Source organism: Phocoena sinus, chromosome 4 (assembly GCF_008692025.1).
Source record: "Phocoena sinus isolate mPhoSin1 chromosome 4, mPhoSin1.pri, whole genome shotgun sequence".
NCBI classification, from domain to species: Eukaryota; Metazoa; Chordata; class Mammalia; order Artiodactyla; family Phocoenidae; genus Phocoena; species Phocoena sinus.
Genome location: NC_045766.1, coordinates 17820608 through 17836129, shown reverse-complemented (window position 1 = coordinate 17836129; position 15522 = coordinate 17820608). Strand labels below are relative to the sequence as shown.

General features: G+C 39.9%; 1 protein-coding gene across 1 annotated transcript in view; it reads left to right on the top strand.

Annotated features, from left to right (window-relative positions):
- Positions 1-433: 433 nt before the first annotated feature.
- STAG1 (stromal antigen 1) overlaps positions 434-15522 on the top strand; it is a 444727-nt gene continuing 429638 nt past the window's right edge. Inside the window, exon 1 of the mRNA XM_032629925.1 lies at positions 434-697. The gene's annotated coding sequence lies outside the window, so the exon portion shown is untranslated. The remainder of the gene's footprint in view (positions 698-15522) is intronic.

Below are 15522 nucleotides of genomic sequence, written 5' to 3'. Positions count from 1 at the left end.
CGCGTTTCCGCAGAGCTCGTCCCGGGCGGGGGATGGGGGTAGCAGGAGCCGGGCGGGGCTGCGGGGAAGCGCCAGTCCCGCGACCCGGGGAGGGGCCTCGGTGGAGGGGCCGGGGGCGGGTTTCCCTCCCAGGTCTCGGAAAAGCTCCAAAAATGGCGGGCAGCAGCTCAGCTAGCGGGTCGCGCAAGCGCCGCCGCGGCCATCCTTCCGCCCGCCTCGGGCAGCCACGAACAGTCCACAGGGCCCTCACGGAGAGGTATCCGCCGCTCGCGATTGGCTGAGCTGGGCCAGCGCTCCGTGCGGGGGCCGGGCCGCCACGCAGCGGCCACGTTTCCCGCCCCGCTGGCGCGCGTGCGCGTAATCCCCACAGGAAAGCGTTTGCGCGCGTCCCCGCCGCGGCCGCCAGCTCGCGCCTCAGCTCCCTCCCCTTTCCGGGCAGGTCCGTCCCGTCAGCGAGGCAGTAAGCACGGCGGCCAGCAGAGGGCGGTCCGGACCCAAGTCTGCAGCGGCGCCATTGGCGTGTGGAAAATGCCACCAGATGGCGGGTTAGGATTGCAGCTCCGTTGAAGGCGCGGCCCCCGCTCCCGAACCCCCGGCGACCACCCCGTAACAACCCCCCCACATCGGGAATAACACACCGGAGACTTTTGGGGGGAAACTAGGTCGACGGCCGGCTGCGCCCGGATGGGCAGCTGAGGTGAGTGCGGGCGGCGGCGACGGCAGCGGGGGGCGGGAAAGAGGGGGAATGCGGCGGCAGCGGCGCGGGGGCTGGAAGCGCCGATCCAAGATGGAGGCCGGGAGAGAGCGAGAGAGCGCGAGCGGGGAGCGGGCTGGCCGGGCGCGGGCCCCGCGCGGGGGAGGGAGGCCGCGCGGGCCTGTGCGGGGCGCGGCGGTCGCCGGCCGTCCGGGAGCCGGGGGGAACGACTGTGGGCGCGGCGGGCGCCCCGGAGCCCTGGTCGCTCCGCACCCCTCTCGCGGGCCCCGAAAATTGTGCCCCCGCCCGTTCAGGCACTACGGCGACGGGCGCGGAAGCCTTTGTGGCGCGCTCGGGCCCGCCGCCAAGCCCGCCCTCCGCCCCCCCCCGCCTGGACTCTCGGGACTCGCCCGCGCCCGGCGGGGCCGGGCCGAGGCGGGCTGGTGCGAGTGCCGCCCGCCGCCCTGCGTTTCTGCGGTGTTTTAGCGGCGGTGGCGGCGTCACATGACAACAAGCTCGCCTCGGCGGAGGGGCCGGGGGGTCGCTCGGCGTGGCGGCCGGCCCAGGCCTCGTCTCGGTGGGGTGGAGCGGGGGGCTGGCGCTTGGGGCAGGGGGGACGTCGAAGCCGGGCTTTCCCGCTATCTGCCCTCCCCGCCCCCGACGGAGGCCTCCTTGTGAAACGTGTCCAGGCCGGAGCACTGCCCCGCTAGTTTGCTAGCCCCCCAGGAGACGAGGCCAATAAAAGTTGTTTTCCCTCCTTTCTCGGGGTGGTGGTGGTGGTGAAGAGCTGGGAAACTGGAGTGCCTGGAGTTGGACCTGGGCCTCGATTGGAGAGTCCAAACGGGGTGCTTCTTGTGTGCTGTAGGGACTAAGAAATTTTCAGGTTTTAGGATTGTCACGTCACCCCTTCCACCAACATTTGAAATTTTATCGATTTTCTTCACATTGCAGAGAATCGTGCCCCGGGCGTATAAATCATGGGATGGTTTTGGACGCTTATAGACTCAAAATGATGCAGTTTGTATGTGACGACAGCGAATTATTTGCTGTTAAAGTCGATGTTAAGATGATGAATATATAGTTTATTCCTTCTCGTGGTTGTGACTAGAAAGGACTTTATTTTGCATCTCTTAGCAAACATAGTGTTTATGAAAGTATTTGACTAGGCATGAAGAAAGTTGTGTGATTTGTAACTTACGTGGAATTTGACTACACCTTTTAGATTTTCCTGTATCTTTTTAAGAAAATTACAAATTCTGATGGTGAAGCACTTAGGAAAATACATATAACAGTGAAAATAAAAACAACCTGTGTATTGTATGATATATTGTACCACGTTCTCATATTTGTAACGTACGAAATGTTTCAGGCTAAACAAATTTGCCCAAGGGGGGAAATAGTGAAAGATTTGGAAAGGTTGTTTACTTGCTTTGGATTTTTGAGAATAGTTATAACACAATTTGTTTGCTATCTAAATAAAGTACTAGAAAACCGACAAGCGTTTTGCTAAAGTTTTTTCATTACATTTCAAAATGTACATTGTTTTTTTCAAATGGTCTACCCATGGTCATTTTTACAACCAAACTACTTTTGATTGGAAATTTTTCAGTGTCCACTTTAGTTTTGACATTCTGACAAAGCCAAGGGGTATTTAAATAGATTTGAAATACGGAAAATTGTTATGTTACTAGAAATGCTTCCCTTGAAGACAGTATGCAGGTACTGTTGATTTGAATGACTCTTTTAAAGCCTTAAGGGGGCTGTGGTAGGGGAGAAGAGAGCCCTGGACTGAAGTTACTTTAAACATACCCTAGGTTTGTGATCTTTGGGGTGTCACTCTTCCAGCCTTTCTTTCCTCATCACTAAAATGAAGGTAATAAATTATATGGTAGTTGTATAACAAGCTGTGTGTGGAAAAGCCCTTCTTAATTATTAAAACTGTAAAAATTTATGTAATTTTATAGTTTTAATCTTTTTCCTTGATTCTGGATCTGTATATCTTCATAATCAGTGCTGTGAGGAGATACAGTGCACTCTGGAGAAAAAGATGTCTCTTCCCCCTTTTTATCCTTTTCTGCTTTGTCCTTTGTTGATGGAGTGTATTAGTTTTCTTTTTATGTATAGCGAAGTACCACAAATTTATTAGCTTAAACAACACCCATTTATTAGCTCACAGTTTCTGTAGGTGAGAAATCTGGGTACTTTGGGCTCTCTTTTCATCATCTCACCAGGCTAAAATCAAGGTGTTAGCTGTGGCTGCAGTTCTCATCTGAGGCTCATGACCTTCTTCCATGCTCACTACTTGTTGGCAGAATTTCCTTGTGGCTGTATGACTGATGTTGCCATCTTCTTTCTAGCTGTTGGCCAAGGACCTTTCTCAGTTCCTTACCACATGTTCACGTAGGCATTTCACATCATGGCTGTTTGCTTTCGTCCAGGCAAGCAGAAGTCAGTTGCTCTGGCTTCCTCTGTCTCTGTCCTTTGGACTCCCTTTTAAGACCCCTTTTTAAAGCTGATCTGATTTGGTCAGACCCACTCAGGAAGATCTCCTTTTTGGTGAACTCACCTGATTAGGGAACTTAAATACATATGCAAAAATCTATTTGCCATGTAACAATCACAGGAGTGATGTTCCATTATATTTACAAGTCTCTCCCACACTCAAGGGGAGGGTTATATACTAGGGTGTGGGTCATTGTGGGTTGTTAGAATTTTGCTTGCCATGGGGAAAGAAGAATCTTTACAGTTGCTTCTTCAGAATCTGGATGTACAAGAAGAGCACATAGGCAGAGCAGTGTAACCCTACCTGGTGAGTTTACTCATACTGGTTTTGTCTTCATGCTTTTTCCGTTTTGTATTTCATGGTACCTCAGTTGAAGTGCGTCCCTCTATAAAAGCATTTTATTGCATTTAGAGGAAATTAAAAATAAAAGTTAAAAAGTTAAGTAAAAATAAAAAAGGCAATAGAGATTATGTAATCCTCATTACTGCTTGATACTTATTGTTTCTCATTTTAGGGATGAGATTGAATCTCAGGGAAGTTAAGAAATTTAAATGCCTAAGATCACTCATTACACCAGACATTTGCTGTGGTGTGATTGGTCCAGCAACTTTTGAAGAAGGGATTATGAAAAAGAATAGTTATTTAAAATAGAGTAGGGATATTATTGGTGGACAAAGAGGGTAGCAGAAATTGGTCATGGTATGCGGGAGATTTAACAGTCCAAGAAGCAAAACACCTTCAGGAGGAGGCAATTAGGACAGTTTTAGTTAAGAATAACAAGATTTAGAGACTATAACCAGGAGTTAAAATTGTTCGGGAGGTACAGCTTAATTTCTTAATAGAGAGGTGATATAGTAAGCGCTTGGAAAATCTTTGTTAGCTGAATTAAAATATGAATCTCTAGAATTTAGATGATTCTTGGTACTGTGACGCTCTGTAGGGAAAGGTAGGAAGCAGAGACCTAAGAGGAGGCTCTTGCATAAGCCCAAGAAAGAGATGATGATTTTTGAGGTGGGAATTAGGATGTGTCTACAGAGAAGGAAGGATCAGTTTTCTGTCATTTTGGTAGTCAAGAGGATGGGATCCCAACTTCCTATGTTTTAGTGCTGAGAGAAACCTTGTCTTATTGACAAATGTGATTCTTTTTAAGTGAGCTTTAAGTAGGTCATAGACCAGTTTGTTTTATAGAATCCTTTTTGTTTCACTCCTTATTTCTTCTTTCAGGTTTCTTCTCCCTCTTCTAATTCTTTAAGCCAGTTAGTGCTTAAAGGACATCTCAATCCTGCCTTCTTTATAAGATACATCCTTAGTACTGTGGGCCTAAATGATGTACCAGTTAGTTGCCCAAATTTCTCTAAGGAGTTTTGCTGTAATTAAACAGCTCTAGAGATGGCTTTTAACTTGCTAGAAGTTCAAAGTTACAAAAACATTTTATGTTGTGACCCAGTACAAACACACAAACCATGGAAATAATGTCTAACCTTTATGTGGTACACGCTGGTTTTTTAATTTTTTCTTTTTTTTAAATTAAGAATGCTGGTTGCAACTCACCTATGTGGTATCATGACTTACAGCAACCCACAGCCGAATTATAATCTCATTGGTAATTGCGAGAGTGCAAAGTAGAACCATAAGAAGAAATCATTTCACTTCTATCAGATTGGCAAACATTAAAAATTCTGATAATATCAAGTGTTAATGAGAATGTGGGGAAATTAGACTCCCACTTTTGGAGGGACATAGTCATTTTGCAAAAGAAAATGACTTGTAGTAAGTTAAAGAATACATGTACCATAAACCTAGCAATTATACTTACGTCTTTATATTTCTGATGAGAGATATTCTTGTATGTTGGGGTAGGTGAACAAAAATATTTGCAGTAGCCAAATTTAGCAACAAAGTGCTCATCATTCTACCACAGGTTTTCAAACACCAGTAGTGGTTTTCAAATGTTAATCTTGATGCCTAGGATAACCTCACTTGATCACAGTGTATTATCCTTTTTATGTTTAATATTTTGTTAGGGCTTGAGGATATTTCTTCATCAGGGATATTATTTTGTAGTTTTCTTTGGTTGTAACTTTTTTTTCAGGTTTCAGTATTAGGATTATGATGGCCTCATAAGATAAGCCGGGGAAGTGTTCCCTCTACTGACTGAAAGACTGTGCAATATTCTTTGACTGTTCGACAGAATTCATCAGTGATACCATTTGAACTTAAATTTTTTTTGTGTGTGTGGGAAAAATTTTGGTAAATTCAAATTCAATTTTTTACTAGACATAGAGTTATTTAGATTTTGTTTCATCTTATGTTAGTTTTGTTGTATTTTTAAAGGAATTTGTTGACATTAGTTGTTTATATGATTCCCTTGTTATCCTTTGACTGCTTGTAGGATTTGTAGTGATATCTCTTTAATTTCTGGTGTTGTTAATGTGTTCTTTCTTTTTTTCTTGGCCAGTCTAATTCTTGGTTTATCTATTTGTATCTCTTTTCAAAAATAACATTGCTAATTTTCTCCATTTGTCTTTTCTCTCTCATTTGTTTCTGTTCTTTATAATTTTCTTTCCCCCATGTATTTTGCTTTTCTTTTTCTAGCTTCTTAAAGTGGTCATAGATTTCAGACATTTCTTGTTTTCTAATGTAAGCATTCAAAGCTATAGATTTTCCTGCAAGCACTGCAACATCCCACAGATTTTGATATTTTTATTATCTTTTAGTTTGAAATAGCTTCTGATTGCTTTGTGATTTCTTTGTTGACCCACGGATTATTTAAAAACGTGTTGTTTAATTTTCATGTATTTGGGATTATTTTAGATATCTTGTTATTGATTTCCAACTTAATTTTATTTTGAGGTCTTGAGATATATTCTGTATGATTTTAATCTTTTTAAATGTACTGAACCTTGTTTTATGGTTCATCATATGGTTTATCTTGGTAAATGTACCTTTCACACTTGAAAGAATATTCTGCAGTTGTTGGGTGTACTATTCTGTAAATATCAATTAGATTAAAGTGCTTTGGTAGCATTTTTCAAGTCATTTATGTCTTGGGTTTTGTTTTATTTGTTTTGTTTTTTTTTAGTCTAGTTCTATTCAGTTGCTGAGAGGGATGTTAAAATATCCAACTATGACTGTGGAATTATCTGTTTCTCCCTTAATTCTGTTAATTTTTGCCTCATGTATTTTGAAGCTCTGTTATTAGGCACATACAATTTATGATTATTAGGTCTTTCTGATGAATTGGGCTTTATGAAATGTCCCTCTTTATCCCTGGTAATAGTCTTTGTCTTAAAATCTGCTTTTTCTGATATTAATATAGCCACTCCAACTTTCTTGAGCTTACTGTTTCTGTAATGTATTTTCTTTCATCCATTTACTTAAAACTCCTTTTTCCTTTATATTTACAATGTGCCTCTTGAAGGCAGCATATAGTTGGGTTTTGCATTTTTTATCCTTTCTGACAGTGTGGAAGTGGAATCTATCAATTATAATAAACATTGATTATGTGCTAATGCCTGTCAAGAACTGTGAAAGTTCTGAGATTTTACCCTACTTGCAGGCTAAGTTAACCTGCTACAGTTTAATGGAGTCATGAGACTCCTTGGTCAGAGATGAAGAACAGTGCATTACAGCAAGAGCAGTAGCCACAGTTATTAGTGTCAGATCTTGGAGCCCCAGTTTGTACACGGTAGGGTGAAGATGTGACACTCGCACATGCATTGGGTTGTGTTAGAGGAGGGGAATCCCAAGCTTAGAGAAACTGGAATCTTTATAATGGGTTGTAAGCATACCTCTCCTTTTCTCTGAGGGAGATGCTATTTCTTTTTTCCAAGATTCTACAAATATACTTGAAAAGATTGGATCAAAGGCAGTTGGTGCCTCTGTTTTCCAGACAGGCAGAAAAACAAGAGACCCATGGAGAATTGTCTTTCAAAACTGCCCAGTGAATTTTCTCAATTTCCTCTATGTTATTAGCTTAGATTTTTCTTTTATTTCTTACATGGCCCCAACCTAGCTTTCCAGCTCTGTCTCTGTGCTGTACTTCTCTGTGTAGGTTTTATGCTCTCACCAATTTGATTACATAGTTATATTCCCCGCCCCCCCCACCCCATGTCTTTGTTCTGGGGTATAATGTGTGTGTAAGAAACACTCATTGAGTGTTTACTGTATACCAGTAAATATTTTACACTAACCCTGTGAGGAAATTGTTATTATTATGTTGCTATCTGTTTTACAGGTTAGATTAAACTTACTTAATCTTAAATTAACTAAATTAAGTTTATTAGATTTGCTTAAACCTCTCAAGTTTGTGATGAGGGAGGGACACATTGTAGAGAAGTTTTTGGAGTATTCTATTTCTTGATGTTAGTAGTAGTTACATGGAGTGTTCACTTGATAATTCTTTAAACTGTTATCTAGATTTTATGTATTATGCTGTATAATTGATATAGCTCACAAAGAAAGGAAAAACAGAAAAAACAAACACTGAGCTGTAGAATCTGTGTAAAATCTTTCCTGATAACTTCAGCCAACAGTTATCACCGTCTTTGTATTTTCATTTACTGCAAATGCATTATTGCATTTATTGTTGGCACTGTAAGATTTGGTAAGTGGTGGTGTTCATAAGGCACGGTATTTTGTAGACTAATTGTTGCAAGGCCAGACAACTAATAAATGAGAGAGCCAGGATTTAAATCCAGACTTACTTTCAGAACCCACACTCTAAATCTTTTAAAAGGGCATTTTTATCTCAGCCTTATTTATGCTTTTTGTAATCTTTTGAAGTTTATTTTACAGAGATTTGGTTTTCTTTTTCTATCATATAACAGTCATGAGGTCTTGAGTAGAACACTTAATTTCTAGAGGCCTCAGTTGTCTTATCTCTGTGATGGGAATCCAGTTAAAATTTTTTCAGCAAATATTAATATGAGTGCTTACTCCATGACTAGTAGTGAGTATACAAAGTTGTTAAATATATAGACTTTGCTTTTAAACAGCTTCTGTTTTATGGGGAGAGATTAAAAACCGAAACCAAACCCCAAAGCAACAAAACAAATAGGGATACTACCTGAAATGTTGTGAGGGCGTTAGGTTCAGGATACTTTGGAAGCATAAAGTGCAGAGGTAAGAGGACAAGCCCTTCTCCTTGTCAGGTCCCCCCAAATGATAGATTATTTTTAATGGGTCAGGAAGAGTTGGAAGAGTTTTTCAGGGTAGTCCTTTTATTTTCTAATTGAGATAACAATATTTAAGTATTACCTTTTTAGGCTCTTTGACAAGATTTCTCTTCATAATTGTTGAGTTGGTTTAAAGGTTCAGGTAGAGGTTTGAGACACCACTGCTTGTCTCCTCAATCTTAGGCAGAAAAAAAGTTTTATACATAGTCAAGCATGAACATGACCTGATTGTCTCTTTTGAGGTCCCTTATTCCCTCTGTTATTCTAAAGGTCTGTCGATTCTATTATATCATGTTATTATTTTTTCTTATCTCATTTAGAGTACTGAGAGGTAGGCTTTCTCTGTTCTCTAGTAGAGATAGTACAAGGTAGCATACACGCAGAAATTCTTAGGACAGAATGCAAGATACAAAAGCTAAAGAATGTCTTAAGCTGTGTTCTGCTTTATTTTTAAAGCCTAAATTAACTTTCAGGAAGAAAATGCCTTACTTACCTTCTACTGTTAGGGATAGTTAAAAAGTTTGTATGTTCACAGATGAAGGAAGCATTATCACATGATTAAAGGCTAAGAAAGCCATTATATATTGTCCAAGAGAGTTCCTGACACCTGAGTTACACAGCCTATGTCAGATTCTAACTCATCTCCTTCCTAGGCATGTAAACTTGGGCAAATTCTTTAACCTCTCTAAATCTCAGTTTTCTCACCTGTATAATTGGAAGTAATAAAAGCATGTCTCGGGCTTCCCTGGTGGCACAGTGGTTGAGAGTCTGCCTGCCGATGCAGGAGACGCGGGTTCGTGCCCCGGTCCGGGAAGATCCCACGTGCCGCGGAGAGGCTGGGCCCGTGAGCCATGGACACTGAGCCTGCGCGTCCGGAGCCTGTGCTCCGCAACGGGAGAGGCCACAACGGTGAGAGGCCCGTGTACCGCAAAAAAAAAAAAAAAAAAAAAGAAAAAAAACCAAGCATGTCTCGTGGATTGCTGTGTCAGTTAAAAAGTTAACTCTTAACTCTTAGTCTATGTTGCATTGTATATAAATCCAAAAGACATTCATCTTAAATTTAAAAGGTGAATAAAATTATAATCCAGATAAGTCATAAGATTACTTTCCAGAAGCAAAGAATTTTAATTAATTGGTTCTTATTAGCACATAAAGCTAGTTTAATAAACCATTAATGAGAGGTCAGAGGATGAGGTACTCAGGTTAATAGAGAGGTGAGAGTTATAGCCAGAGTTTTCTGCTTATTGTTAAACGTATTTTAAAAATCAGGCTCTTTCTTTAGAAAGTACTGTATCTTGGAAAGCCATTGTAATGCTTCCTTGATAATTGAGAAAATTTGAAGACTGTATCAGGATTTTTATTTATGAATATTAGCTTTGCATGTATAATTTTGCAAACAAAGAGACTTAGGAATGAATCTGTACCAAAAGCAAAACGTAATCTTGAAAGTTACCTCTTTAAGTTCCTAGACAAAGTAAGATGGTTAGATGGCTGCTTTTCCTCTCATAAAAATGGGGTAGAGAGAACAAAACCTGGGTTAATCTGAGTTTAAAAAAAAGTTTTGGATATTTAATATTTTATTTTATAAATCCAAAGGGAGTGTGATATAGGAGAGAAAACTAGTATAGGGCCAGTGACTTGAGTTTTAATTACAGCTTTACCACTAACTAGCTGTGTGCCTTTGAGTCACTACTTCTCTGAGCCTCAATTTCTTTGTTGTAAAATTAGTTTCCAAGATTCCTGTAAATTTTTTAGTCCATGTTGAAATAATCAGGAAATCAGTTCTGAATCAGGTAATGCAAAAATTTTGATTTTAAAGACTTTAGTTTTGAAAAACCTAAGTGTGTTATCAGCAGGCCCTTTTGTCTCATCTTCCAACAGGTTATTAGAATAATTCATGCTTTCCCCTAGCTGATTAGTGTACAGGCCAAATACGTTAATATTTAGATAGTATTTATGGTTTTTGGTTCCAGCTATGGGTGTGTGTTTGCTTCTTTATTTGGTGAGAAAGAGATAGATTAGCAAGTGTCTTCATATAATTTTAGTCATTGTGAGTCATTCAAACATTTATTGAACATCTACAGTGAGCCATACACTGTGGGTATAAAAACATTAAAGCACAGTTCTTGTCTTCCTGATGTACAGAGAAGGCGATTCAAGACTCAGAACTTAGGTGTGATATACCTTCTCCAAAAATCCTTTCCAGACAGCCTTATTTCCCCTTTCTCCCATCGTCTCTCCCTTTCTCAAGTCCAGGATTGATCTAAGGGCTCTTCCTTTGTGTTTTAGTGGTAGGCTGTGCCAGGGCTGCCATGACTGGTTAGGAATTGGTCGTGCTCTGCATAAAGGTGCCACGGCCAAGGGGCTAGGTGGGGGCTGAAATTCGGGTTTCATTCTGCTTGACCAACTGTCCATTTGCTTTTTCAGCATTTTCTAATTCGCCTGCCCAAAGGAGGCCTTTTCCCCCAATTCTTGCAAAACAGCCTGTATATGGTAGTAGATATTTAACCTGTGCATTAGTATACCATTAAGAATATTCTGTAGTGTGGTTTTTTTTGGCAGATAAGTTTTATAGTAGGTAATAAATGCCTTGAGGTGGTTTGTTGAAGTGAGCAAATGCTTCCTGAAGGCAAGTTCTTATATAAGTTTTGAAAGAAAAGTGAAAGTTAGCCAAGCAAGAATGGGATGATGGAGATGGGAATGGCATTCCAGGTGAATATACAGGGACAATGTAGTGATGTAGTCTAGAACCCAGTGGTTCTTAAATTGTGCTCCCTGTGTCAGCAGTATTAACATTACCTGAGAACTTGTTAGAAATACAAGTTCTTGGTCCTCACCCCAGTCCAGTTGAATCAGAAACTCTTGAGATAGAGACCAGCAATTTGTGTTTTAACAGTGATTCTAATGCAGGCTGAAGTTTGAGAGCCACTACTATAGCCCAGGAAGCATTATTTGAGTGTGTGTGAAGAGCTTGGGGTTACCTATAGAGGAGTGATTAAAATTTAGAGCTGTAAGCAGTGACCATAGTGCCTAGTGTGCCAAACTAGAGTTTGAACTTTGTCCTTAGGCTAGTGGCTGCACATTAGAATCACCTGGGAGCTTTAAAAATATACCAAAGAATGGGTGTGATCTACCCGAGACCAACTGACATCAAATCTCTGATTTTCTGATGCACAGAGGGTTCTGAAGTACATAACTGTCAGAACTTGGTTACTGATTTTAATAGTACACAGGTTTATTGAGAATGTGGCAAATACTATGTTGAGTAGCATGATAATAAACACAGCTATCTTATATAGGTATTACTCACATTTCACAGAGGAGGTAAAGTACCTTTTCCCAATATTACCTAGCTAGGAAGCGGTGGGTTTGAGTCCAGGTTTTTATAACTCTGAGGTCTAATCTCTTAAGCAACTTTTTTTTAAAACCTGGAGTTCATAAACTTAGATGGGAAAATATTTTCATTTTCCCTAACCTCTAAGTAAGATTTAGCATTTTCAACTTTGAATGTAGGCAACAAATCACCGTTGTATGAGCAATGCTGTAGCTTTGTTACCAATAGAAATCAGAAATATTTTCATATTAAATTACAGATGTTGCAGATCTGTATCTGCAGATACAGATATCTCAAAATATTTTTTATCCTAATCAGTGCTTTAAAATTGGGCTGTTAGACCCACCTCTGGATCTTTTATTTACTGTGTTAAAGAAGCACCTACAATACTGTATCACAAGTTTTTTTTTGATATGTTGATAATTATATTTGAATATAATTAATAACAAATTCCTTTTCTAAGTATGGTAGCCTTTGCAGAGAGTGTTTAGTAGGGTAAGGTAGACAGGAAATAAAAAATTCATTTGTTTTGTTATCTTGTTGAATAGAGATCCTTAAAAAAGTCTCTCTTTCCTTCACCACTTCTCTTTTATTTGACTTGTTAAATAGACCAAAACCCAAGTTCTTTGTTACCTGTCAAAGTTATTAGATTAAAAACTACTTTGGGTTTAGAGTGCTTTTTTCCTAAGCACTTCTTAAAAAATTAGAGAAGATAAGCATTATCTCATCAGGCATTCTAACTATCCTGTAGTCTGTTACAGTGCTGTTTAATAGAACTTTCTGCAGTGATGGAAATGTTTTGTATATGTGCTATCCAGTAAGGCAGCTGTTAACCATAATGATGCAAAGAAATAAAATAACAATAACATTAATAGTTAACAGTATTGGTAACATTAATAGTTAACAGTATTTCCTATATACTAGGCACTGTTTAAGCATTTTACATACATTAACTTAGGTGATCCTTACAGCAACCCCATGAGGTGGGTAGTATTGTTAAGTCTTAGTTTACAGATGAGGAAACTGAGGCATGGAGAAGTTAAGTGATTTTCCAGAGTTCACATAGCTAGTAATTAGCAGAACTGGGATTCAGACCCTGGCAGTCTGGCTGCCTTTATGTTTCCTTTATAATACATTGCTTTACCACTTTCCTCAGGACCCCCCCCGCCCCAAATGCATATACAGAATGCTGTCAGAAACAGTATATTAAAAAGGAATTTAAGATAAATCATTTTCTTCTAATTATTAAGTAAAAGTTGTGCAGTTTTCTATAAGTAGACTTGTATTTGTATTAGACGTATAGGTATATTTAGTAACCAACGCTGATATTGTTAAACAGTAATTTATATTTTTCCTGAATTTAACTTAAAGCTGGGTTCAGAAATTGAATATTCATATGGTTATTTTGTTTACTGAAGCTAATTGAAGTATAATTCTGAAGTCTTTTTATGATAAATTGGCTTTGGTTAACAGATATTTTGCTTTCCTCAGTCAACATACATATATGAATGACTAACCTGTGTTACACCTAGTATGGTATGTTATGTTCCTGGAGGCCTGGAAGGGGAGAGGTATCTCCTAGGTACAAAATTACATTCTTACTGTATTCAGGGCGAGCTGGTGGTAGAGTGATATTAAAAGGGGCAAGAGAACTGTCATTTTTCAGTTATCTGTATAGGTGTTGTGCTTGGTGCTTTACATACAAAGACATCAGTTATTGAATACAGGTTGTTTATCACACCCATCCAAGTGCTTTAGATTCATTACATATGTCATTTAATCTGCACCCAGTGTTTCGGAGAACATGATGATGACAAAGATACTTTATGGATGAGGGCTTTGTTAGTCTCTTCCTCTCCCCTCCACTCTCCTCCCTCCACTTCAAGGGAGTGATTATAAATATAGGTGGGAAATGAGAGGGGGGTGGAGTTCAAGTTATTGATACCAACTTATCTAGTACTTAAGGTTCTCGAGTTAATAAATTTGTTCATTTTGCCTAGATGCTCGAAATAAGGCAGACAAGGTATTTGTCCTCATGTGAGAGACAGTCAATAATCAGGCAAACAAAATAACTGTACACTGTGTTAAAAGCTGTAAAGGGAATAAGTGAGGTACTGTGATGGGTAATAGTGAGATGCATAAACAGAGTCAGGAAAGGCATCTTCGAGGATGTTAAATTTAAGCTGAGCTTGCACATAACCTGGCAAGAATGGTTCAGGCACAAGGAAGAGCAAAGGCAAAATCTCTATAGCAGAAATGGCTGTGGTATTTTAGGGACTGAAAGGTTGTTATGGAGGGAGCATAATGCAGGAAGAATATAGTGGCTTCACCTGAGGTTAGAGGGGTAGGGCAGAATCTGGATTACATAGGATACGTTTGGGTGAGCAAGGCTCTAAGGAGCACAGATTTTATTATAAGTAAAATGAGAAACCATTGGAGAGTTTTAAGCAGAGAAATGTTTAAAAAACATCACTCTAGCTCGGTGATTCTCATCTGTGGGTTATATTTTGCTTCCAAGGGGACATTTGGCAATCTGCAGACATTTTCATTTGCCACAGCTGGGGGTGATGGTGTATGCTACTGGCATTAGTGGGTAGAGATCAGGGATATGGCTAAATATTCTGCAGTAGTACAGGACAGGCTCCCTCCAGCAAAGTATTTTTGGCCCAAAATGTTAAAGGTGCCAAGGTTGCGACACCTCTAGCTGAGGTGTGAATGTTGGATTGTGCTGGGGGTGGAATGGAAGAGGGGAGGGTTAGGTCGTTGCAGTGTTCAGGTGATGGTGCCTGGGCTATGGTTGCAATAGAGGTAATAATGAGAAGTGTTGTGATCCTTTATGTGTTTTGGAAATGACAAGTCAAGAATGATCTCCAGGTTTCTAACTTTAATAACTGAGTGAATGGTGGTGCCATCCTAGGATGGCAAAGAGCAAGAATGAAGGGTTCTAATTTTTAAAATCTTAATTTCATGGAACCTGAGTTGCCGTTAAGATACGACACAGCACTATTTTATGTACAATAAGAAGGAACATGCTGTATGCCTGTGCAGTCTATAATTGGTCATACCAGCCACTCATTGTTTTGAAATCTTTTATCCGCAGAGACTTGACAGTTTCTTCTGTCTTCATTTGCATTGCTTGGCATGTGATAAGCTATCCTTTGGCATGTATCTCAGTAACAAAGCATAATACAGCTTCATCTACTTGTGGCTGTTCTCATATCCCATAAATCACTTTATCGTTGCTTTGCGAGAAAACATGGAATTGGGATTATTACTAGCAATAATGAAATTTGATTTGCTGATCTCAATTTCTGTACCTTTGTACACAGTAACTTTTCAGTGTCAAGACATTTTAAAGGTAGTTAAACTCAACATGCATGAAACTAACAATGCAGATAACACAGTTTATGACAAGGTTATGTAAGAACAATGACAGCTAAGTTTAATTACTGTCCAGCACAATTATAAAATGCGATAGATTGTGAGATGCATCTTTACCTCAGAAATGGGGGAAAATGTGTATATTAGAGTGGGTAAAATACAATAGATGGTGAGAAGCATCCCATACCAGCCCATTAAACGTATGATATGGGTTGAAATGGATTGATAGCACTACTGATGCTCCTAGTGTTAATAGTATAAATGGTTTCTGTGTATGGAAGCTCACCTTTTAAAGATCACTGGCAGGTGAAAATTTGCATTTGCAACGAGCTGTTTAGACAGTGGTAGAATTTGTTGAAAGAATGGATACAGAGGGTGACAAGTAAGAAATAGTTCTTAGGCAATATTGTAGAAGCTAAATGATGAAATTAAA